The 26,166-nt window shown below is 48.9% G+C and overlaps 2 pseudogenes; both read left to right on the forward strand.

The window, feature by feature from the left end:
- The first annotated feature begins 1,961 nt into the window (after positions 1-1,961).
- Positions 1,962-6,471, forward strand: LOC125966011 (janus kinase and microtubule-interacting protein 3-like; annotated as a pseudogene).
- Positions 6,472-6,513: 42 nt separating this feature from the next.
- Positions 6,514-24,981, forward strand: LOC137839987 (janus kinase and microtubule-interacting protein 3-like; annotated as a pseudogene).
- The last annotated feature ends 1,185 nt before the right edge of the window (positions 24,982-26,166 follow it).

The raw sequence follows: 26,166 nt of genomic DNA on the forward strand, positions 1-26,166 counted from the left end.
GGCCTGTTGCACTGACTCCGGTTATGATGAAGTGCTTCGAAAGGCTGCTTAAAGGTCACATCGTTTCCAGACTCCCCCTATTATTTGACCCGTTCCAGTTTGCCGACCGGCAAAACCGCTCCACTCAGGAAGCCATCTCCTCCGTTCTTCACCTGAGCCTGGCTCACCTGGAGGAGAAGAACACCCATGTGCGGAGGCTGTTCCTGGACTTCAGCTCAGCGTTTAACACCATCATCCCACAGCATCTGGTAGGAAAATTGGAACACCTGGGCTTCAACACCCCCCTTCGCAACTGGCTGCTAGACTTCCTCACCAACAGACCTCAGTCAGTCCGGGTCGGACAGAACACCTCTGATGTCATCACCCTCAGCACAGGCTCCCTTCAGGGCTGCGTCCTGAGCCCCCTGCTGTGCACCCTGATGACACACGACTGCGTCCTCAGGTTCACCACCAATCACATCGTGAAGTCAGCAGACGACACAACAGTGGTGGGGCTCATCAGAGACAACAACGACCTGGACTACAGAGAGGAGGTGGAGCAGCTGGTGGGCTGGTGCAGAGAAAACAGCCTGATCCTGAATGAGGAGAAGATGAAGGAGATCATCGTCGACTTCAGGAAAAAACAGCCTCACCACGCTCCACTGATCATCAACAGCTCAGCTGTGGAGGTGGTCAGCAGCACCAAATTCCTGGGGGTCCACATCACAGAAGACCTCACCTGGACTATGAACACTACGGCACTGGTCAAGAGGGCACAGAAGCGCTTGTACTTCCTGCGGAGGATGAGGAGAGCCCACCTGCCCCCACCCATCATGAGGACGTTCTACAGGAGCACCATAGAGAGCATTCTGACAAGCTGTCTCTCTGTGTGGTGTGGAGGCTGCACCGCCTCCGATTGGAAGAACGTGAGGAGAGTGGTGAGGACAGCAGAGAGGATCATAGGGGCTCCTCTTCCCTCCATTCAGGACATTTCATCTCAGCGCTGCATGTCCCGTGCCCGTAACATCATCAATGACCCATCACACCCCCACCATGGACTGTTCTCCCTGCTGCCCTCTGGGAAGAGGTTTGCAGCATCCGCTGCAGGTCCACCAGGTTCTGCAACAGCTTTTTCCCTGCTGTCATCAGACTGTTGAACACTAGAACTGTTGAGCTCTAAACTGAACTCTGCATCACACATTCACAGAACTGTACTTTATGACACTACGGACCTCTATCTTGCACTATCTAGCACTACCAACTTTACTAAACTTGTATAAACCCTTTAAATAGAAGTTTAATACATGGTTTAGCATTCCTCTGCACACTCTTGAATACTGTTTTGCCTACTTGCACTATTGCATAATTATCACTGCTGCACTTTATACTTATTTTTAATATATATATATATATATATATATATATAGTATATGTATATATATATTTTTTCATAGGATATGTTACTTCTATTCAACTGCAATATCACTACTTTGTTGTAAGACGTATGCAACGGAATTTCGTTTTGTATGCACCATGTGCAGACAAGATGACAAAGTTTGTCTAAGTCTAAGTCATGTCAGGTCAGCTGTCTGGAGAGAGAGAGAAGTCAGGACCTGCGGGCGGAGCACCACCGTGCCACCGCCGCCATGACGGAACTCAAAAGCAAACTCCATGAGGAGAAGCAGAAAGAGTTATCCATTACCAGGGAGACATTACTGCGGCAGCATGAAATGGAGCTGATGAGAGTGATCAAAATCAAAGATGGAGAGATCCAGCGACTGAATGCCTTGGTCCTCAGCCTGAGGGACGGCTCCATGGACAAGGTGATCCGCTCTATCCGTGTCTGACTATCCGCACGCCACGTCGGGCTTCGATGCGGCCGCTACCGTATTGTGTAGCTTGTCCCCAGTAAGCGTCGCGGCGCTCCGTTGCGGTCTCAACGGCCCGGTGTGGCGCAATGTCTGCTCAGGTGAGGAGGGGGGGCGCTTTGCTGGCGGAGGTGGAGGAGACGCGGCGGTGTCGGGAGACCGAGCGGTGTCGCCTCCACCAGGAGCGCGGAAGAAGCCCTGGCAGCGGCCCAGCAGGCCTGGCAGTCCCGAGCGGCCGAGCTCCGATCGGCTCATCACCAGCATCGGGAGGAGCTGAGCCGAACCAAGAGAGACTGCGAGAGGGAGATCCGCCGACTGGTAGGACTGATCAGATGCGCGGTGCGTGGCTATGTTCCCAATTTCGTTGTATACCTGCAGTGCAATGACACCTAAGGCATTCTATTCTATTCTATTTCACAAGAAGAAAATGTCCGGTTGCTCGCTTCGCTTTTGTCACAGCAAAGGTGTTCTAGTCGATTCAAGAAAAAAATTGGCCGGTTGCTCTCTTTGTTTTTGTCACAATTCTGGCAAATGAGTTTGCCCGCCTGCCTGAGCGCTCCCCGTTTGTACATCCAGACGGATGAGATCAAGCTGAAAGACAGAGCGGTTAGTGTTTTGGATGAAGCCCTGGGGCCGGCCACGTCCACCGCCTTCAGCTGCAGACTCAGGCTGCCGAGCAGCAGATCGCTGCCCTGAGGGATTCCCAAAGGGCGGGCCTAAACTACCCTGGAAGTGGGGTCAACGCCGCTACTAGCAATCCTCTTCATTGCGTAAGCCACCTCATCACACACTTGCAGTACGCATGACTTAGTTCGTTGCTGGAGGAAGGTAGCACAAAAACAGTTTTGAACTTTGAACGAGTGCTTGTGTGTGTGTGTTGCGGGGCGTTTTCAGTCTCAGGAGGATCGGGACACGCGACGGTTTCATCTGAAAATCGCTGAGCTCAGCGCAGTCATCAGGAAACTGGAGGATCGAAACGCCCTGCTTTCTGAAGAGCGCAATGAACTGGTAATTTATTGACGGCACGCTTGAAGGTTTGCGCTACGTTTGATGCGCGCCATCCAGCGAGGCACCCATTGCGCTTGCTTATTAGTTGAGCGGCGCGGCGAGTCGGTTGCCTGGTAGATGTCTTTTATTGGGAGCCAAAGCCACGATTCCGTTCAAACCGATGCAAAAGAAATGGATACGTTCTGGCCCGCGTGTTGTGCGTCTTTCACATCCCGCACTTCATGCTTGCAGCTAAAGCGACTGAGAGAAACAGAAAGCCAGTTTCTGCCACTCCTGTACAAAAACAAACGCCTGAGCAGGAAGAATGAAGAACTCTCGCTGGTGCTGTGTCGCCTTGAAAACAAAGTGCGCTTTGTCACCCAGGAGAACGAGGAGATGGCAAGCTTGGTAAGTCGACGCGGACAATGGCGGCGTGCCAACAGAGTCCACTGCATTTGTGTTCCACAGAGAAGGCCTAGTTCGCTCAATGACCTGGACCGCGGTTGCGGCCAGCAGGACGGTGAAATGGAGTTCCTTCAAGTTGTGGAGCAGCGGCACATCATCGACGACTTGTCCAAGGTCTTCAGGCAGGCGACTCGGTGCACGTACGGCAGCGCCGCGCTCGCTCGCTGTCGCCAGGAAACCTTTTCCGTCCAAAGCTTGGCCGGCGGCCGCCATCCAAAAAATTGGCCCCTTAAATTCCGACCTTTCAAGCAGGAGCATTGTGCGCACGCGTTTGAACACGCTTTAGACTTGTTTTGCCGTTTTCAGCAGCTCAAAGCTCCCGTTTTGTCCGCGCCTTTGCCACTCGCTGTGCGCTGAAAACGACGGACTTGCCCGGCTGCTCAGCCCGTCAACCATGAGCCGCGAGCGCGACGTCATTGTCCGTAGGCAGCTAGTGGCAAAATGCACCCTGTTAGAGTTGCGCTCGCTCCAACTTATTTTGCAAGAACCACACGGGAGACAAGTAAGTTCTTTTGGACACCTGCAGGTGGAGAGTCCATCCGTTGTACGAATGAAGTCTGACTCTCGGCTCCTGCACGAGCATTTTAATTAAGAGAAACAGGGTGGGTGTAAGAGTGGATTGAATAGAGGAAGCCCTTGACCTCTAGTCAAAACATAGCAAGGGGTGTTTTACGACTTTGTGTAGGAAGGGATAAGCGATAGGGATAAATAAGGGATAAATAATATTATTTATTACAGGTCGCAGTCAAAGTCAAAGCAACACAATGATACGATAAAGATAATCTGGAAAACCCTGACACACCCTGTAGTTGTCACTTTTGGAAAAGACGAGCGTCCCTCCAATCATCGCCGGTGACGTGTTTTTCAGGCTCTGGAGACAGGAGCTCATGTCAGAAATGTCATTGTGAGTCGCGTTTGTTTCTGCGCCGGAGCCGTTCGTTCCCTTTGCATCCAAAGAATCTCAAAGGCGGATTATTTGTGTCGACAGGAGAGAGATTTGCTGCTACGATACCGACGTCGAGAATCTCTGAGGAGGAACAAAGCGTGAGGTCCTGCAAGGTGAGTCTGTTTGTTTGCGGCTGCTTGGTGTTGCGCAAGATGAAATGGCCTTTTTCTCGCTATCGTTCCTCTCGTCGATTCATCGTGAGGTGTCGCTTCAGTTTGTTCAGAGAGATGTTTGCTTCCGCGCCCGCAGGTCATCGAAACATTTTACGGCTACGACGAAGACGTGTTGGTGGACCCGGACGGATCGTCCTTGTCTTTTCACACCGACAGAACCCCCGACACGGAACCCGAAGAGGTAGCCCGCCATTTCTGCCAGCGTATTGGCACCAAACATTCCTCTTCAGCCTGGAATCGGACTCGTCTTTGCGTCGCGGGTGCTTTGTCGCCGGTCTGACTGATTCTGGTACTAGTGCTGTGTTGCATTGGTGTGTGCATGAAGAGGCGGAGCTTCGCTACCGCCAGCTGACGCAAGAATATCAAGCGCTGCAACGAGCCTACGCTCTGCTAGCCCAGACCAGCGAAGGGGACTACGACGCCGAGAAGGAGATCAAGGTGGCGCCCCTTCCCGCAACCCCCGGCCGGGTCGCAGCCTCCCCGTTCTCACCCAGCCTCGGGTGTTCTCTGGTCTGAAAGGAGGAGGAGGAGCCTCCCTCCTCCTCCTTTCAGACCAGAGAAAAGCTGATGGTAGAAATGGGTCACTATCAAAGCAGAGTAGCAGATCTGGAGTCAGCGCTGAAGCAACAAGGACAGGTAAGCTCATCAATGAGCACACCTTTTTCTCAGACAAAATAGCTACATTCTTCAGTCACTCATCCGTCTGGCATTACTGGACCAACCCCCCCCCCCCCCCCGAACGTGGCTGGGAAAATGCGGAGAAAAGCAAATGTCATTTTCCAGTCAACCAAAGAATTTGTGGATGAAAATGACACAACATTCCAAAGCTGTCCACGCGTTTGTCTCTTCTAGAATGTCAAGTGGGTGGAGGAGAAGCAGCTGCTGCGTCAGAGCAATCAGCAGTTGGCCGAAAAGGTGACGGAAAGAAAGGCGCTGGGCGGAGTCGCTTGGCGTCACACCTGTCGGGAAGCCCCGCAGATGAGGTCTGACTGTCTTTTCAGGTCAGGCGGATGGAGGCGGAAGAAGCGCGTCTGAAAGAGCACATCCAGGATATCCGAGACCAAAACGAACTGCTTGAGTTCCGCATCCTGGAGCTGGAGGTGGGAAGACTCGCACAAGCGTGTTGAGGCCAGAGATGTGACGGACGGACGGACGGACGGACGGACGGATGCATGCCTCTGCCTTTCAGGAGAGGGAGTGGCGCTCCCCCGTCTTGAAGTTTCTGCAAGTCCGTTTCCCAGACGGCCTCAGCCCTTTGCAGATCTACTGCGAGGCCGAGGGCGTGAGCGTACGTAAGGCGTCCCTTGCAACCCTAACCTTAACCCGAGGTCCCAGAACACCTTACATTGCTCCTTGCGCCTTTCCCCCGGACATCGTCATCAGTGATCTGATGAAGAAGCTGGACATCCTGGGCTATAACGCCGTAAGTGTATGTCGAACTCCTTATGTTCGCACTCCACGAGACTCGGCGGCTCAAATGTGACTTTTGGAAGGCTTTGCGCTGAAAGAAGCTTGTTGACGCTGTGCCTTTGGGCTCTTGCAGAATCTCACCAACGAGGAGCAGGTGGTCGTGATTCACGCCAGGACCCTTCTCACCCTAGCCGAGAAGGTAACGCGCACGTCCACGCACGCTCTCGCATTCTGCTTATGTGACAGCAGCCTTTCCTCAGTGGTTAGAATACATCAAAGTGACCAAGTCAGCACTTCAACAGAAGATGTTGGACATTGAAAGTGAGAAGGTAGACAGACACGCGACATCAGCTAAGGGGAACTCCGGCAATGTGCCCCAACAATTCTGACCTTGAGCTGTGCTAGGATATGTTCTGCAAGCAGAAGGGCTACCTGGATGAAGAGTTGGACTTCAGGAAGTGTTCCATGGACCAGGCTCATAAGGTAAGCCGCCCTCAAATCTCCCGCCGGACCACTGATGGACGAGGATTGCGGCCCAGAGGATCCTGGAGCTGGAGGCCATGTTGTACGAGGCGCTACCGCAGCGGGACTGCCCCGCCACGGACGGCGAAAAAGCCAGCCACGCTGGCGTGAATGACGTGCTGACGGCGGATCAGAGAGAAGAGCTTAGGAGCGCCGTGGACCAATGGAAGCGAGCCCTGATGTGCGAGTTGAGGGAGCGCGACGCTTGCAATCTCCAAGAGAGAATGGATCTGCTGCACAGCGCGCAACAGGTAAGGGCCCAAAGCCAGCCCGGCACTTACTTGCACGCTTACTGGCTTTTGAATGCCACTTTCCATTTGTCCGTCCTAGAGGAACAAAGAGCTGAAAGAATTCATCGAAGCTCAGAAGAGACAAATCAAACAATTGGAGGAGAAGTTTCTGTTTCTCTTTCTATTCTTCTCCTTGGCCTTCATTCTGTGGCCCTAACACCAGCTGGTGAGTGAGCTCCAGCGGCACCGCACTCGACACCTCCGATACACTGCCAGCCGGTCTCAGACGTTGGCAGACGCTCCGATGCCAACGTATACCCCCCGCCACGGTGACAGAGGCACCGCGTCACACCGGCGCTCATCCAATCAGAAGGCAGGAAAAGCAAATTCACATGCAGGGCACTTTTGAACCAGAAGAGAGCGCCACAAAAAACGGTTGTTGCCCCAAACGCGCACTAAAAAGGGTCAGAATAACAAGAGTCCCACTGGCCAGCCGGGGCCACCCGTCCAGCTGTTTCTTCAGGGGGGAAAAAAATTGGAGTCACCGGTGAGTACATTTTGCATTTAGCTCTGCTTTTCTGCTTCTGTCTTCAAGTGTGTGGCATCCTGCGATCAAAGATTCAGCCAACCCCAAAGCGGTTGACCTCAACGTCCCACCACCATGCCTACCAGAGCAGGTGACGTGATGCTTTGGACATCCTTCCGTCTCAGATGCCCAAAAGTACTCTTTGCCACATCTGCGGCAATACGGTGTCTTTTCAAAGGTGCAAATAAATCCAGCGTGGGCGGAACACGCACGTCTTCGTTTTTTCCCGCTTTGTTTGTGTGACAGCTGTTGTGAAAATTTTATACAAATAAAGTTGTATAGTACAGGTTTGGCCAAGCCGCAACTCCCGAACCGCATGCGGCTCTTTTATGTTCATATCAACATTTGTGTGTGTGTGTGTGGGGGGGGGGGGGGGGGTTGTGCGTGTTGGCTTCACTTGAGTTCAATTTGGTATTTTGGTCAAAAGCGCATGTGGTGAAATTCCACAAAGTAGGATGGGCAAACACATTTCTTTAAACTATGAGTGTCAATTGGGCTCTCGAAATGGCAGGGAAAAGATGCACAGCAAAACGAAAATACGTAGATGAACACAGGACGTTTTAATCAGAGTGGGAAAGTTTCTATTTTTTGTTGAACGTGATGGCAAACCATTCTGCCTGATATGTCAGACCTCAGCGCATTTCAAAGATTCAAATCTTCAGCGCCATGCACTTCAGCTCACTCCATGCTAACATTGATCAGGCGTCGAACCCGCAACATCATGCTTAAGAGGTGGCCATGCTAACCAGTGCGCCATTATGTCAACGCATAATAACTGTAAGTCTACTGATCAAAACAGCGGTTACTATATGACGTCGCTACGTCGTCGTCACGTGACGCAGACAAGACGTCAATGGACGTGGGCAGAGTTAACTTGTTTAAAAGGGAGTGGGCAGAAGAAATATTTAATTTATTTAAATCTATTTTGAGTGCACACCATTATGCCAATGCATAACAACTGTAAATCTACTAAACAAAACAGCGGTTGCTATATGACATCTGCCACGTCGTGGTCACGTGACATACGTGACGTCGATGGGCGTAACTTTCGCCGGAATTCAAATCCGCGGGGAGAGTTAACTTGTTTAAAAGAGAGTGGGCAGAAGAATTATTTAATTTATTTAAATCTATTTGGTGTGTGCGCCATTATGTCAATGCATAACAACTGTAAGTCTACTAAACAAAACAGCGGTTGCTATATGACGTCTGCCACGTCGTGGTCACGTGACGCGGACGTGACGTCGACGCCTACTTTACATCCCACCGATCACAGGACCCCTCGGCTGCATAACCGTGCCCCCTTCCCAACCAATCGGATTTGCTATACGCGAAAACGACGCCAATGGAAAGAGCTTCCGCCCAAATTTAAATCCGTGGGCGTGGCTCGCAGCAGGAAGTAGGAAAACGGCGGCGATGTTGACAAAGACACAGCGGATGGTAACATACGACTAACAAGAGAAATATTTTTATTTTCTGCTTGCAACTGGACCGTCCAGAGCGTACACGGTAAGTACAACTCATCGTTTTTAAAAAGAAGTACTTTTGTTGCCCTGAAAAGCGAGTGAGCGTGGCGTTTGTGGGGGACGTCGAATTTCGACGATTCTTTCTGGTCAACGGTTGTAAATGATTGTGTTGATTAAAAAAGAAAACTTGATGTAACTCTACTTTTAACTGCCGTTTCAGATAGATTTGGAATTGCATCACATCCAATTTTGCCTAGAGCGTACACGGTAAGTAACACTCATTGTGTTTAAGGAGATTTACGTTTGTAATAGCAGAAGTGTAGGCGCGTTGCGTTGTACGTGTGAAAATTGGTCGAGGCGAAATGTTAATGTTTAATTTCATTCCTTTAGGTTCCACGGTGTTTGTTGGCTGCAAGTTTTCCACTGCAAGAAGAGGCTCGTATCATTGACCAGGAGCGAGCTACAATGGTGAGTAGCCATAACATTTATGTTAAACACTTCCTATTTCATGTCTAACAGTACTTGATTTAACAAATAACCATAAATAAATACAGTGTGGGCACTGAAGTTAACATATGTGATTATACTGCCTAATCTGTCACCGAGTAGATTGTTGCAAAGTAATATAAGATCCAAAGTTGTAATTCAGAATAGTTTTCAAAAGAAGGCCATTAGAGTTATATACAAGTCTGATTACCCTGAACAAGCTATTAATTAAATCACAAATTCTTCAATTCAAAGATTTGGTAGATTATCAGACAAATAATGTCTAACAGTAATTGATTTAACACATCACGATAAGTAGATTGAGTGTGGGCACTCTCAAGTTAACATATGTGATTATACTGCCTAATCTGTTACAGAGTATGTTGTTGCCAAGTAATGTAGAATAGATCCAAAGTAGTAATCCAGAATAGTTTTGAAGAGGCCATTAGAATGATAAACAAATCTGATTACCTTGAACATAATAACAAGCTAAGTGTTTAATATGTCCTATGAAGTCAAAATTGGGCACCATCATGTGGTGAAATTTGGAATTGCATCACATCCAATTTTGCCTGGGAACAAACAGATTACATAAATCTTAGTTTTGAATAAACCACTCCTTCTCAAACAAGTAAACTCTGCCCATTTTGCGCAGTAGATGTTCTGTTAATATCTAGTATTTATACAAAGTCATAATTTAAATTGCTTTCAACCTTCATTCATCGGTTCAACCAACATTACTCGCTCTTATTACCAACTTGTATTGATTTAACTAAGCGTTTAATACTTCCTATCAGGTCTCAAATCGAGATTTGGCAAAATACAATTTCAGCAAATCCAATTTTGCCAGGGAACAAAAATAGATTAAATAAACTAAATAAGTCCTCTTCCCATTAAATAAATCAGAAAAGTCTGTCTTGTAACCAGTCCTCTTCAAACAAGTAAAGTCTGCCCATTTTGTGCCGTAGATTTTGTGTCTATGCCTAGTATTTAAACAAAATCATAATTTAAACGACTTCTTTCCTTCATTCACTTTGGAAATTTGGAATTGCAGCAAATCGAATTTTGCCAGGGAACAAAAATAGATCAATTAAACTAAATAAGTCTTCTTCCCATTAAATAAATTAAAAAAGTCTGTCTTGTAACCAGTCCTTTTCAAACAAGTAAAGTCTGCCCATTTTGTGCCGTCGATTTTGTGTTTATGCCTAGTATTTATACAAAATCATAATTTAAAGGACTTCATTCCTTCATTCACTTTGGAAATTTGGAATTGCAGCACATCAAATTTTGCCTGGGAAGAAAAGTAGATTAAATAAATTTAATAAGTCTTACTACTTCCCATTAAATAAATTAAATACGTCTTACTTGTTTCCACTCCTTTTCAAAACAGTAGTTTAAAACGAGGGCCCTTCACTCAATCTTTAACCTCAACCCCGCACGTTGTGTTGTATCTGTGAATGTTGGTTGTGGCCAAATGATAGTTTTCTTTCATTCGTTTAGGTTCCAAGAAAACTTGATGTAACTCTACTTTTAACTGCCGTTTCAGATAAGCGGGTATTACGTCGCAGTCATGTGCCGCGGATATGACGTAATTGCCGGAACCTCCGCCAAAATTCAAATCTGTTGGCGCGATGGCCGTGAGCCACTGAGCAGCGACGATTATCAACAGAAATATCTTTATTTTCTGCTTGCAACTGGACCGTCTAGAGCGTACACGGTAAGTAACACTCATTGTGTTTAAGGAGATTTACGTTTGTAATAGCAGAAGTGTAGCCGCGTTGCGTTGTACGTGTGAAAATTGGTCGAGGCGAAATGTTAATGTTTAATTTCATTCCTTTAGGTTCCACGGTGTTTGTTGGCTGCAAGTTTTCCACTGCAAGAAGAGGCTCGTATCATTGACCAGGAGCGAGCTACAATGGTGAGTAGCCATAACATTTATGTTAAACACTTCCTATTTCATGTCTAACAGTACTTGATTTAACAAATAACCATAAATAAATACAGTGTGGGCACTGAAGTTAACATATGTGATTATACTGCCTAATCTGTCACCGAGTAGATTGTTGCAAAGTAATATAAGATCCAAAGTTGTAATTCAGAATAGTTTTCAAAAGAAGGCCATTAGAATTATATACAAGTCTGATTACCCTGAACATAACAACAAGCTATTAATTAAATCACAAATTCTTCAATTCAAAGATTTGGTAGATTATCAGACAAATAATGTCTAACAGTAATTGATTTAACACATCACAATAAGTAGATTGAGTGTGGGCACTCTCAAGTTAACATATATGATTATACTGCCTAATCTGTTACAGAGTATGTTGTTGCCAAGTAATGTAGAATAGATCCAAAGTAGTAATCCAGAATAGTTTTGAAGAGGCCATTAGAATAATAAACAAATCTGATTACCTTGAACATAATAACAAGCTAAGTGTTTAATATGTCCTATGAAGTCGAAATTGGGCACCGTCATGTGGTGAAATTTGGAATTGCATCACATCCAATTTTGCCTGGGAACAAACAGATTAAATAAATCTTAGTTTTGAATAAGCCACTCCTTCTCAAACAAGTAAACTCTGCCCATTTCGCGCAGTAGATGTTCTGTTAATATCTAGTATTTATACAAAGTCATAATTTAAATTGCTTTCAACCTTCATTCATCGGTTCAACCAACATTACTCGCTCTTACTACCAACTTGTATTGATTTAACTAAGCGTTTAATACTTCCTATCAGGTCTCAAGGCAAGATTTGGCAAAATACAGTTTCAGCAAATCCAATTTTGCCAGGGAACAAAAATAGATTAAATAAACTAAATAAGTCTTCTTCCCAATAAATAAATCAGAAAAGTCTGTCTTGTAACCAGTCCTCTTCAAACAAGTAAAGTCTGCCCATTTTGTGCCGTAGATTTTGTGTCCATGCCTAGTATTTAAACAAAATCATAATTTAAACGACTTCTTGCCTTCATTCACTTTGGAAATTTGGAATTGCAGCAAATCGAATTTTGCCAGGGAACAAAAATAGATCAATTAAACTAAGTCTTCTTCCCATTAAATAAATTAAAAAAGTCTGTCTTGTAACCAGTCCTTTTCAAACAAGTAAAGTCTGCCCATTTTGTGCCGTCGATTTTGTGTTAATGCCTAGTATTTATACAAAATCATAATTTAAAGGACTTCATTCCTTCATTCACTTTGGAAATTTGGAATTGCAGCACATCAAATTTTGCCTGGGAAGAAAAGTAGATTAAATAAATTTAATAAGTCTTACTACTTCCCATTAAATAAATTAAATACGTCTTACTTGTTCCCACTCCTTTTCAAAACAGTAGTTTAAAACGAGGGCCCTTCACTCAACCTTTAACCCTATTTATTCACCTTCTAGGCTAAGTGTTAAAGGCTAAGTGTTAAAGGCTAAGTGTTAAAGGCTAAGTGTTAGAGGCTAAGTGCCAGAGGCTAGGCGCCAGAGGCGAGTTTTTGTGGGCTGAAGTTTTAGTGGGGTTAGTGTGAATACAATCCAAAAGAATACAACAGAATACAATACAATAGAATATAATACATAGATTAAATTCAATAGCTCTTACTACTTCCCATTAAATAAATTAAATACGTCTTACTTGTTCCCAATCCTTTTCAAAAAAGTAGTTTAAAACGAGGGCCCTTCACTCAACCTTTAACCTCAACCCCGCACGTCACATTGTGTTGTATCTGTGAATGTTGGTTGTGGCCAAATGATAGTTTTCTTTCATTCGTTTAGGTTCCACGGTGTTTGTTGGCTATGTTTTCCACTGTCAGAAGGATGAAAATACAAAGTACAACGCTTGGACGTGGGCGAAGACGTCACCGGTGAGTCCTTCCTTCCTATTTATTTACCTTCTAGATGCTAGAGGCTAAGTGTTAGAGGCTAAGTGTTAGAGGCTAAGTGTTAAAGGCAACACAATACGAACAACACAACACAATACGAACAACTCAACACAATATGAACAACACAATATGAACAACACAACACAATACGAACAACACAACACAATACGAACAACACAACACATTACGAACAACACAACACAATACGAACAACACAACGATACTGCACTGAACAACACGATACCGCACTGAGAAACACGATACCGCACTGAACAACACGATACCGCACTGAACAACACCATGCCGCACTGAACACCATGCCACACTGAACAACACCATCCCGCACTGAACAACACCATGCCGCACTAAACAACACCATGCCGCACTGAACAACACCATGCCTCACTGAACGACACCATGCCGCACTGAAAGACACCATGCCGCACTGAACGACACCATGCCGCACTGAAAGACACCATGCCGCACTGAACAACACCATCCTGCACTGAACAACACCATCCCGCACTGAACAACACCATGCCGCACTGAACAACATTATGCCGCACTGAACAACATTATGCCGCACTGAACAACATTATGCCGCACTGAACATTATGCCGCACTGAACAACACCATGCCGCACTGAACAACACCATGCCGCACTGAACAACACCATGCCGCACTGAACAACACCATGCCGCACTGAACAACACCATGCCGCACTGAACAACACCATGCCGCACTGAACAACACCATGCCGCACTGAACAACATTATGCCGCACTGAACAACACCATGCCGCACTGAACAACACCATCCTGCACTGAACAACACCATTCCGCATTGAACACCATGCCGCACTGAACAACACCATCCCGCACTGAACAACACCATCCCGCACTGAACAACATTATGCCGCACTGAACAACATTATGCCGCACTGAACAACACCATGCCGCACTGAACAACACCATGCCGCACTGAACAACACCATGCCGCACTGAACAACACCATGCCGCACTGAACAACATTATAACGCACTGAACAACACCATCCCGCACTGAACAACACCATGCCGCACTAAACAACATTATGCCGCACTGAACAACATTATGCCGAAATGAACAACACCATGCCGCACTAAACAACACCATGCCGCACTGAACAACACCATGCCGCACTGAACAACACCATGCCGCACTGAACAACACGATCCCGCATTGAACACCATCCCGCACTGAACAACACCATGCCGCACTGAACAACACCATGCCGCACTGAACAACACCATGCCGCACTGAACAACACCATGCCGCACTGAACAACACCATTCCGCACTGAACAACACCATGCCGCACTGAACATTATGCTGCACTGAACAACACCATGCCGCACTGAACAACAACATGCCGCACTGAAAAACATTATGCCGCACTGAACAACACCATGCCGCACTGAACAACACCATCCCGAACTGAACAACACCATGCCGCATTGAACAACACCATGCCGCACTGAACAACACCATCCTGCACTGAACAACACCATCCCGCACTGAACAACACCATGCCGCACTGAACAACACCATGCCGCACTGAACAACACCATGCCGCAATGAACAACACCATCCCGCACTGAACAACATTATGCCGCACTGAACAACATTATGCCGCACTGAACAACATTATGCCGCACTGAACAACATTATGCCGCACTGAACAACACCATGCCGCACTGAACAACACCATGCCGCACTGAACAACACCATGCCGCACTGAACAACACCATGCCGCACTGAACAACACGATCCCGCATTGAACAACACCATGCCGCACTGAACAACACCATCCTGCACTGAACAACACCATCCCGCACTGAACAACACCATGCCGCACTGAACAACATTATGGCGCACTGAACAACATTATGCCGCACTGAACAACACCATGCCGCACTGAACAACACCATGCCGCACTGAACAACACCATCCCGCACTGAACAACACCATGCCGCACTGAGCAACACCATGCCGCACTGAACAACACCATCCCGCACTGAACAACACCATGCCGCACTGAACAACACCATTCCGCACTGAACAACACCATGCCGCACTGAACAACATTACGCTGCACTGAACAACACCATGCCGCACTGAACAACACCATGCCGCACTGAACAACACCATGCCGCATTGAACAACACCATGCCGCATTGAACAACACCATGCCGCACTGAACAACACCATCCTGCACTGAACAACACCATGCCGCATTGAACAACACCATGCCGCACTGAACAACACCATCCTGCACTGAACAACACCATCCCGCACTGAACAACACCATCCCGCATTGAACAACACCATCCTGCACTGAACAACACCATGCCGCACTGAACAACACCATGCCGCACTGAACAACACCATGCCGCACTGAACAACACCATTCCGCACTGAACAACACCATGCCGCACTGAACAACACCATCCTGCACTGAACAACACCATCCCGCACTGAACAACACCATGCCGCATTGAACAACACCATCCTGCACTGAACAACACCATCCTGCACTGAACAACACCATGCCGCACTGAACAACACCATGCCGCACTGAACAACACCATGCCGCACTGAACAACACCATGCCGCACTGAACAACACCATGCCGCACTGAACAACATTATGCCGCACTGAACAACATTATGTCGCACTGAACAACACCATGCCGCACTGAACAACACCATGCTGCACTGAACAACATTATGCCGCACTGAAAAACACCATGCCGCACTGAACAACACCATCCCGCACCGAACAACACCATGCCGCATTGAACAACACCATGCCGCACTGAACAACACCATGCTGCACTGAACAACACCATGCTGCACTGAACAACACGATCCTGCATTGAACAACACCATGCCGCACTGAACAACACCATCCTGCACTGAACAACACCATCCTGCACTGAACAACACCACCCCGTACTGAACAACACGATCCCGCATTGAACAACACCATCCCACACTGAACAACACCATGCCGCACTGAACAACACCATTCCGCACTGAACAACACCATGCCGCACTGAACAACACCATGCCGCACTGAACAACACCATGCCGCACTGAACAACACCATGCCGCATTGAACAACACCATGCCGCACTGAACAACACCATCCTGCACTGAACAACACCATCCCGCACTGAACAACACCATGCCGCATTGAACAACACCATGCCGCACTGAACAACACCATCCTGCACTGAACAACACCATCCCGCACTGAACAACACCATGCCGCACTGAACAACATTATGGCCTACTGAACAACATTATGCCGCACTGAACAACACCATGCCGCACTGAACAACACCATGCCGCACTGAACAACACCATGCCGCACTGAACAACATTATGCCGCACTGAACAACATTATGCCGCACTGAACAACACCATGCCGCACTGAACAACACCATGCCGCACTGAACAACACCATGCCGCACTGAACAACACGACGTCGCACTGAACAACACGACGCCGCACAGAACAACACGACGCCGCACAGAATAACACAATACCGCACAGAACAACACAATACCGCACAAACAGTTTTAGATAATATTACGTCGCAGTCATGTGACGCGGACATGACGTCAATAGGCGGAACTCACGGCAAAATTATAATCCGTGGGCGTGGCTTGCAACAGGAAGTAGGAAAGCGGCAATTCTGGCAAACAAGACACAGCGGTTAGTAACACGATGACTTACAAGGCAAATATTTTTGTTTTCAGCTTGCAACTTGACCGTCTAGAGCGTACAAGGTAATTACAACTGTTTTTTTTTAGCCCTGAAAAGCAAGGGAGTGTGGCGTTTGGGAGGAATGTCGAACTCGGCGTCTGCTTCCAGCCACAGACGCCAAATTTCGACGATTATTTCGACTGGTCAACGGTTGTAAATTATTGCGTTGACTAAAAACTTTATTTAACTCTACTCTTAACTTTGCCGTTTCAGATATGCGGGTATTACACCGCGGAAATGACGTCAATAGGCTGAACCCTCGCCAAAATTCAAATCTGTGGGCGCAATGGCCTTGAGCGAGACACCGGATACAAACACGACGATTATCAACAGAAATATCTTTATTTTCTGCTTGCAAGTGGACCGTCTAGAGCGTACACGGTAAGTACAACTCATTGTGTTTAAAAAGATTTACGTTTGTGTAGTTTGCGTTGCGTTGTATCTGTGAATGTTGGTTTAGGCTAAATGTTAATGTTTAATTTCATTCCTTTAGGTTCCACGGTGTTTGTTGGCTGTATGTTTTCCACTGCAAGAAGAGGCTCGTATCATTGACCAGCAGGAGCTACAATGGTGAGTACCCCTTTCGTCTTCCATTTATGTTAAACACTTCCTATTTCATGTCTAACAGTACTCGATTTAACAAATAACCATAAATAAATACAGTGTGGGCAGTCACGTTAACATATGTGATTATCCTGCCTAATATGTTTATCACAAATATGTCACTAATCACTAATATGTTTATTTGTTTATCACAACACCTTTGGACCTTCAGCAATCGATTATTTCCCTTCATCTACATAGAGACAGAACGATGGTGTCTTAAACATCTCATTCATTTCACCAAATAACTTCACGCAGGTGGATAACGGCCGTCTCGGTCACGCTATGTTGCGTGATGCAGTTTTGAAGAACCAAATGCATTTATTCAATGAATAAGTCAAGCTAGTTCTATGTTTATGATGTTGTAAGTTACGGTACCGATTGAAGTTGAGTTCGAAGCCAGTGGAAAACAGCGCTGCGTTTGTGCTCTCCAGGTACAAATGTTGTGATCTCTGACTGACGACCGGGCGAGACTCGAGTAAGAGATGTCCAAACGAGCTCCGGCAGGGCGGGCCAAGGCGGAGCGAACGGACGCCCTTCAGGCCGCCAATGACGAGCTGAGAACCAAACTGATGGACGTCCAGTTAGAACTTCAGCAGGAGAAGAACAAGGTGAAAACCTCAACAGACAGACACTGCCTGCCTCCCTGCCTGCCTCCCTGCCTGCCTCCCTGCCTGCCTCCCTCCCTCCCAGTTTTCCCGATGTAGATTAGACATGCGTGTGCCATGACTGTGTCAGCCTACATCAACAAATGCACCGAGGACGTCAGCACCACTAAGAATATCATCACCCGGGGCAACCAACGACCCTGGATGACTGAGGAGGTACGTCAAACGCTACGAGCGCGGAACTCTGCCTTCAAGTCTGGCGACAAGGAGACACTGAGGACAGCGAGAGCCAACTTGAACCGTGCCATCAGGATAGCGAAGCGAGACCGCAGTCGAAAATTTCAGGATCGTTTCCACGACGTCAAAAACATCAGGAGTATGTGGCAAGGCATACGGGCGATTACAGACGACAACTCACCCTCCCCCCCCCCGGTGGGTGTAGTTGATGCTGACTTTCTAAATGGTCTAAATAACTTCTTTGGGAGGTTCGAGGCACTAAACGGCACTCCAGCAGTTAAAACTGTCCCCCATCAGGAAGAGGAGGTACTCTGCCTTGACTCCGCCGATGTGTCGAAGACCCTGAGGAGAGTCAACCCCTGTAAGGCACCTGGCCCGGACAACATTCCTGGGCGTGTGTTCAGGGAATGTGCAAGTCATCTGGCTGGGGTCATCACAGACATTTTTAACACCTCGCTGGGCCAAGCCACAGTGCCGGCGTGCTTTAAGACTGCCTCCATCATTCCGGTGCCGAAGAAACCTCAAATCACCTCATTTAATGATTACCGGCCTGTTGCACTGACTCCGGTTATGATGAAGTGCTTCGAAAGGCTGCTTAAAGGTCACATCGTTTCCAGACTCCCCCTATTATTTGACCCGTTCCAGTTTGCCGACCGGCAAAACCGCTCCACTCAGGAAGCCATCTCCTCCGTTCTTCACCTGAGCCTGGCTCACCTGGAGGAGAAGAACACCCATGTGCGGAGGCTGTTCCTGGACTTCAGCTCAGCGTTTAACACCATCATCCCACAGCATCTGGTAGGAAAATTGGAACACCTGGGCTTCAACACCCCCCTTCGCAACTGGCTGCTAGACTTCCTCACCAACAGACCTCAGTCAGTCCGGGTCGGACAGAACACCTCTGATGTCATCACCCTCAGCACAGGCTCCCTTCAGGGCTGCGTCCTGAGCCCCCTGCTGTGCACCCTGATGACACACGACTGCGTCCTCAGGTTCACCACCAATCACATCGTGAAGTCAGCAGACGACACAACGGTGGTGGGGCTCATCAGAGACAACAACGACCTGGACTACAGAGAGGAGGTGGAGCAGCTGGTGGGCTGGTGCAGAGAAAACAGCCTGATCCTGAATGAGGAGAAGATGAAGGAGATCATCGTCGACTTCAGGAAAAAACAGCCTCACCACGCTCCACTGATCATCAACAGCTCAGCTGTGGAGGTGGTCAGCAGCACCAAATTCCTGGGGGTCCACATCACAGAAGACCTCACCTGGACTATGAACACTACGGCACTGGTCAAGAGGGCACAGAAGCGCTTGTACTTCCTGCGGAGGATGAGGAGAGCCCACCTGCCCCCACCCATCATGAGGACGTTCTACAGGAGCACCATAGAGAGCATTCTGACAAGCTGTCTCTCTGTGTGGTGTGGAGGCTGCACCGCCTCCGATTGGAAGAACGTGAGGAGAGTGGTGAGGACAGCAGAGAGGATCATAGGGGCTCCTCTTCCCTCCATTCAGGACATTTCATCTCAGCGCTGCATGTCCCGTGCCCGTAACATCATCAATGACCCATCACACCCCCACCATGGACTGTTCTCCCTGCTGCCCTCTGGGAAGAGGTTTGCAGCATCCGCTGCAGGTCCACCAGGTTCTGCAACAGCTTTTTCCCTGCTGTCATCAGACTGTTGAACACTAGAACTGTTGAGCTCTAAACTGAACTCTGCATCACACATTCACAGAACTGTACTTTATGACACTACGGACCTCTATCTTGCACTATCTCGCACTACCAACTTTACTGAACTTGTATAAACCCTTTAAATAGAAGTTTAATACATGGTTTAGCATTCCTCTGCACACTCTTGAATACTGTTTTGCCTACTTGCACTATTGCATAATTATCACTGCTGCACTTTATACTTATTTTTAATATATATATATATATATATATATATATATAGTATATGTATATATATATATATATATATATATTTTCATAGGATATGTTACTTCTATTCAACTGCAATATCACTACTTTGTTGTAAGACGTATGCAACGGAATTTCGTTTTGTATGCACCATGTGCAGACAAGATGACAATAAAGTTTGTCTAAGTCTAAGTCTAAGTCATGTCAGGTCAGCTGTCTGGAGAGAGAGAGAAGTCAGGACCTGCGGGCGGAGCACCACCGTGCCACCGCCGCCATGACGGAACTCAAAAGCAAACTCCATGAGGAGAAGCAGAAAGAGTTAGCCATTACCAGGGAGACATTACTGCGGCAGCATGAAATGGAGCTGATGAGAGTGATCAAAATCAAAGATGGAGAGATCCAGCGACTGAATGCCTTGGTCCTCAGCCTGAGGGACGGCTCCATGGACAAGGTGATCCGCTCTATCCGTGTCTGACTATCCGCACGCCACGTCGGGCTTCGATGCGGCCGCTACCGTATTGTGTAGCTTGTCCCCAGTAAGCGTCGCGGCGCTCCGTTGCGGTCTCAACGGCCCGGTGTGGCGCAATGTCTGCTCAGGTGAGGAGGGGGGGCGCTTTGCTGGCGGAGGTGGAGGAGACGCGGCGGTGTCGGGAGACCGAGCGGTGTCGCCTCCACCAGGAGCGCGGAAGAAGCCCTGGCAGCGGCCCAGCAGGCCTGGCAGTCCCGAGCGGCCGAGCTCCGATCGGCTCATCACCAGCATCGGGAGGAGATGAGCCGAACCAAGAGAGACTGCGAGAGGGAGATCCGCCGACTGGTAGGACTGATCAGATGCGCGGTGCGTGGCTATGTTCCCAATTTCGTTGTATACCTGCAGTGCAATGACACCTAAGGCATTCTATTCTATTCTATTTCACAAGAAGAAAATGTCCGGTTGCTCGCTTCGCTTTTGTCACAGCAAAGGTGTTCTAGTCGATTCAAGAAAAAAATTGGCCGGTTGCTCTCTTTGTTTTTGTCACAATTCTGGCAAATGAGTTTGCCCGCCTGCCTGAGCGCTCCCCGTTTGTATATCCAGACGGATGAGATCAAGCTGAAAGACAGAGCGGTTAGTGTTTTGGATGAAGCCCTGGGGCCGGCCACGTCCACCGCCTTCAGCTGCAGACTCAGGCTGCCGAGCAGCAGATCGCTGCCCTGAGGGATTCCCAAAGGGCGGGCCTAAACTACCCTGGAAGTGGGGTCAACGCCGCTACTAGCAATCCTCTTCATTGCATAAGCCACCTCATCACACACTTGCAGTACGCATGACTTAGTTCGTTGCTGGAGGAAGGTAGCACAAAAACAGTTTTGAACTTTGAACGAGTGCTTGTGTGTGTGTGTTGCGGGGCGTTTTCAGTCTCAGGAGGATCGGGACACGCGACGGTTTCATCTGAAAATCGCTGAGCTCAGCGCAGTCATCAGGAAACTGGAGGATCGAAACGCCCTGCTTTCTGAAGAGCGCAATGAACTGGTAATTTATTGACGGCACGCTTGAAGGTTTGCGCTACGTTTGATGCGCGCCATCCAGCGAGGCACCCATTGCGCTTGCTTATTAGTTGAGCGGCGCGGCGAGTCGGTTGCCTGGTAGATGTCTTTTATTGGGAGCCAAAGCCACGATTCCGTTCAAACCGATGCAAAAGGAATGGATACGTTCTGGCCCGCGTGTTGTGCGTCTTTCACATCCCGCACTTCATGCTTGCAGCTAAAGCGACTGAGAGAAACAGAAAGCCAGTTTCTGCCACTCCTGTACAAAAACAAACGCCTGAGCAGGAAGAATGAAGAACTCTCGCTGGTGCTGTGTCGCCTTGAAAACAAAGTGCGCTTTGTCACCCAGGAGAACGAGGAGATGGCAAGCTTGGTAAGTCGACGCGGACAACGGCGGCGTGCCAACAGAGTCCACTGCATTTGTGTTCCACAGAGAAGGCCTAGTTCGCTCAATGACCTGGACCGCGGTTGCGGCCAGCAGGACGGTGAAATGGAGTTCCTTCAAGTTGTGGAGCAGCGGCACATCATCGACGACTTGTCCAAGGTCTTCAGGCAGGCGACTCGGTGCACGTACGGCAGCGCCGCGCTCGCTCGCTGTCGCCAGGAAACCTTTTCCGTCCAAAGCTTGGCCGGCGGCCGCCATCCAAAAAATTGGCCCCTTAAATTCCGACCTTTCAAGCAGGAGCATTGTGCGCACGCGTTTGAACACGCTTTAGACTTGTTTTGCCGTTTTCAGCAGCTCAAAGCTCCCGTTTTGTCAGCGCCTTTGCCACTCGCTGTGCGCTGAAAACGACGGACTTGCCCGGCTGCTCAGCCCGTCAACCATGAGCCGCGAGCGCGACGTCATTGTCCGTAGGCAGCTAGTGGCAAAATGCACCCTGTTAGAGTTGCGCTCGCTCCAACTTATTTTGCAAGAACCACACGGGAGACAAGTAAGTTCTTTTGGACACCTGCAGGTGGAGAGTCCATCCGTTGTACGAATGAAGTCTGACTCTCGGCTCCTGCACGAGCATTTTAATTAAGAGAAACAGGGTGGGTGTAAGAGTGGATTGAATAGAGGAAGCCCTTGACCTCTAGTCAAAACATAGCAAGGGGTGTTTTACGACTTTGTGTAGGAAGGGATAAGCGATAGGGATAAATAAGGGATAAATAATATTATTTATTACAGGTCGCAGTCAAAGTCAAAGCAACACAATGATACGATAAAGATAATCTGGAAAACCCTGACACACCCTGTAGTTGTCACTTTTGGAAAAGACGAGCGTCCCTCCAATCATCGCCGGTGACGTGTTTTTCAGGCTCTGGAGACAGGAGCTCATGTCAGAAATGTCATTGTGAGTCGCGTTTGTTTCTGCGCCGGAGCCGTTCGTTCCCTTTGCATCCAAAGAATCTCAAAGGCGGATTATTTGTGTCGACAGGAGAGAGATTTGCTGCTACGATACCGACGTCGAGAATCTCTGAGGAGGAACAAAGCGTGAGGTCCTGCAAGGTGAGTCTGTTTGTTTGCGGCTGCTTGGTGTTGCGCAAGATGAAATGGCCTTTTTCTCGCTATCGTTCCTCTCGTCGATTCATCGTGAGGTGTCGCTTCAGTTTGTTCAGAGAGATGTTTGCTTCCGCGCCCGCAGGTCATCGAAACATTTTACGGCTACGACGAAGACGTGTTGGTGGACTCGGACGGATCGTCCTTGTCTTTTCACACCGACAGAACCCCCGACACGGAACCCGAAGAGGTAGCCCGCCATTTCTGCCAGCGTATTGGCACCAAACATTCCTCTTCAGCCTGGAATCGGACTCGTCTTTGCGTCGCGGGTGCTTTGTCGCCGGTCTGACTGATTCTGGTACTAGTGCTGTGTTGCATTGGTGTGTGCATGAAGAGGCGGAGCTTCGCTACCGCCAGCTGACGCAAGAATATCAAGCGCTGCAACGAGCCTACGCTCTGCTAGCCCAGACCAGCGAAGGGGACTACGACGCCGAGAAGGAGATCAAGGTGGCGCCCCTTCCCGCAACCCCCGGCCGGGTCGCAGCCTCCCCGTTCTCACCCAGCCTCGGGTGTTCTCTGGTCTGAAAGGAGGAGGAGGAGCCTCCCTCCTCCTCCTTTCAGACCAGAGAAAAGCTGATGGTAGAAATGGGTCACTATCAAAGCAGAGTAGCAGATCTGGAGTCAGCGCTGAAGCAACAAGGACAGGTAAGCTCATCAATGAGCACACCTTTTTCTCAGACAAAATAGCTACATTCTTCAGTCACTCATCCGTCTGGCATTACTGGACCAAACCCCCCCCCCCCCCCGAACGTGGCTGGGAAAATGCGGAGAAAAGCAAATGTCATTTTCCAGTCAACCAAAGAATTTGTGGATGAAAATGACACAACATTCCAAAGCTGTCCACGCGTTTGTCTCTTCTAGAATGTCAAGTGGGTGGAGGAGAAGCAGCTGCTGCGTCAGAGCAATCAGCAGTTGGCCGAAAAGGTGACGGAAAGAAAGGCGCTGGGCGGAGTCGCTTGGCGTCACACCTGTCGGGAAGCCCCGCAGATGAGGTCTGACTGTCTTTTCAGGTCAGGCGGATGGAGGCGGAAGAAGCGCGTCTGAAAGAGCACATCCAGGATATCCGAGACCAAAACGAACTGCTTGAGTTCCGCATCCTGGAGCTGGAGGTGGGAAGACTCGCACAAGCGTGTTGAGGCCAGAGATGTGACGGACGGACGGACGGACGGACGGACGGACGGACGGACGGACGGATGCATGCCTCTGCCTTTCAGGAGAGGGAGCGGCGCTCCCCCGTCTTGAAGTTTCTGCAAGTCCGTTTCCCAGACGGCCTCAGCCCTTTGCAGATCTACTGCGAGGCCGAGGGCGTGAGCGTACGTAAGGCGTCCCTCGCAACCCTAACCTTAACCCGAGGTCCCAGAACACCTTACATTGCTCCTTGCGCCTTTCCCCCGGACATCGTCATCAGTGATCTGATGAAGAAGCTGGACATCCTGGGCTATAACGCCGTAAGTGTATGTCGAACTCCTTATGTTCGCACTCCACGAGACTCGGCGGCTCAAATGTGACTTTTGGAAGGCTTTGCGCTGAAAGAAGCTTGTTGACGCTGTGCCTTTGGGCTCTTGCAGAATCTCACCAACGAGGAGCAGGTGGTCGTGATTCACGCCAGGACCCTTCTCACCCTAGCCGAGAAGGTAACGCGCACGTCCACGCACGCTCTCGCATTCTGCTTATGTGACAGCAGCCTTTCCTCAGTGGTTAGAATACATCAAAGTGACCAAGTCAGCACTTCAACAGAAGATGTTGGACATTGAAAGTGAGAAGGTAGACAGACACGCGACATCAGCCAAGGGGAACTCCGGCAATGTGCCCCAACAATTCTGACCTTGAGCTGTGCTAGGATATGTTCTGCAAGCAGAAGGGCTACCTGGATGAAGAGTTGGACTTCAGGAAGTGTTCCATGGACCAGGCTCATAAGGTAAGCCGCCCTCAAATCTCCCGCCGGACCACTGATGGACGAGGATTGCGGCCCAGAGGATCCTGGAGCTGGAGGCCATGTTGTACGAGGCGCTACCGCAGCGGGACTGCCCCGCCACGGACGGCGAAAAAGCCAGCCACGCTGGCGTGAATCACGTGCTGACGGCGGATCAGAGAGAAGAGCTTAGGAGCGCCGTGGACCAATGGAAGCGAGCCCTGATGTGCGAGTTGAGGGAGCGCGACGCTTGCATCCTCCAAGAGAGAATGGATCTGCTGCACAGCGCGCAACAGGTAAGGGCCCAAAGCCAGCCCGGCACTTACTTGCACGCTTACTGGCTTTTGAATGCCACTTTCCATTTGTCCGTCCTAGAGGAACAAAGAGCTGAAAGAATTCATCGAAGCTCAGAAGAGACAAATCAAACAATTGGAGGAGAAGTTTCTGTTTCTCTTTCTATTCTTCTCCTTGGCCTTCATTCTGTGGCCCTAACACCAGCTGGTGAGTGAGCTCCAGCGGCACCGCACTCGACACCTCCGATACACTGCCAGCCGGTCTCAGACGTTGGCAGACGCTCCGATGCCAACGTATACCCCCCGCCACGGTGACAGAGGCACCGCGTCACACCGGCGCTCATCCAATCAGAAGGCAGGAAAAGCAAATTCACATGCAGGGCACTTTTGAACCAGAAGAGAGCGCCACAAAAAACGGTTGTTGCCCCAAACGCGCACTAAAAAGGGTCAGAATAACAAGAGTCCCACTGGCCAGCCGGGGCCACCCGTCCAGCTGTTTCTTCAGGAGGGAAAAAAATTGGAGTCACCGGTGAGTACATTTTGCATTTAGCTCTGCTTTTCTGCTTCTGTCTTCAAGTGTGTGGCATCCTGCGATCAAAGATTCAGCCAACCCCAAAGCGGTTGACCTCAACGTCCCACCACCATGCCTACCAGAGCAGGTGACGTGATGCTTTGGACATCCTTCCGTCTCAGATGCCCAAAAGTACTCTTTGCCACATCTGCGGCAATACGGTGTCTTTTCAAA

Source organism: Syngnathus scovelli, unplaced genomic scaffold, assembly GCF_024217435.2.
Source record: "Syngnathus scovelli strain Florida unplaced genomic scaffold, RoL_Ssco_1.2 HiC_scaffold_30, whole genome shotgun sequence".
In the NCBI taxonomy this organism is placed as follows: domain Eukaryota; kingdom Metazoa; phylum Chordata; class Actinopteri; order Syngnathiformes; family Syngnathidae; genus Syngnathus; species Syngnathus scovelli.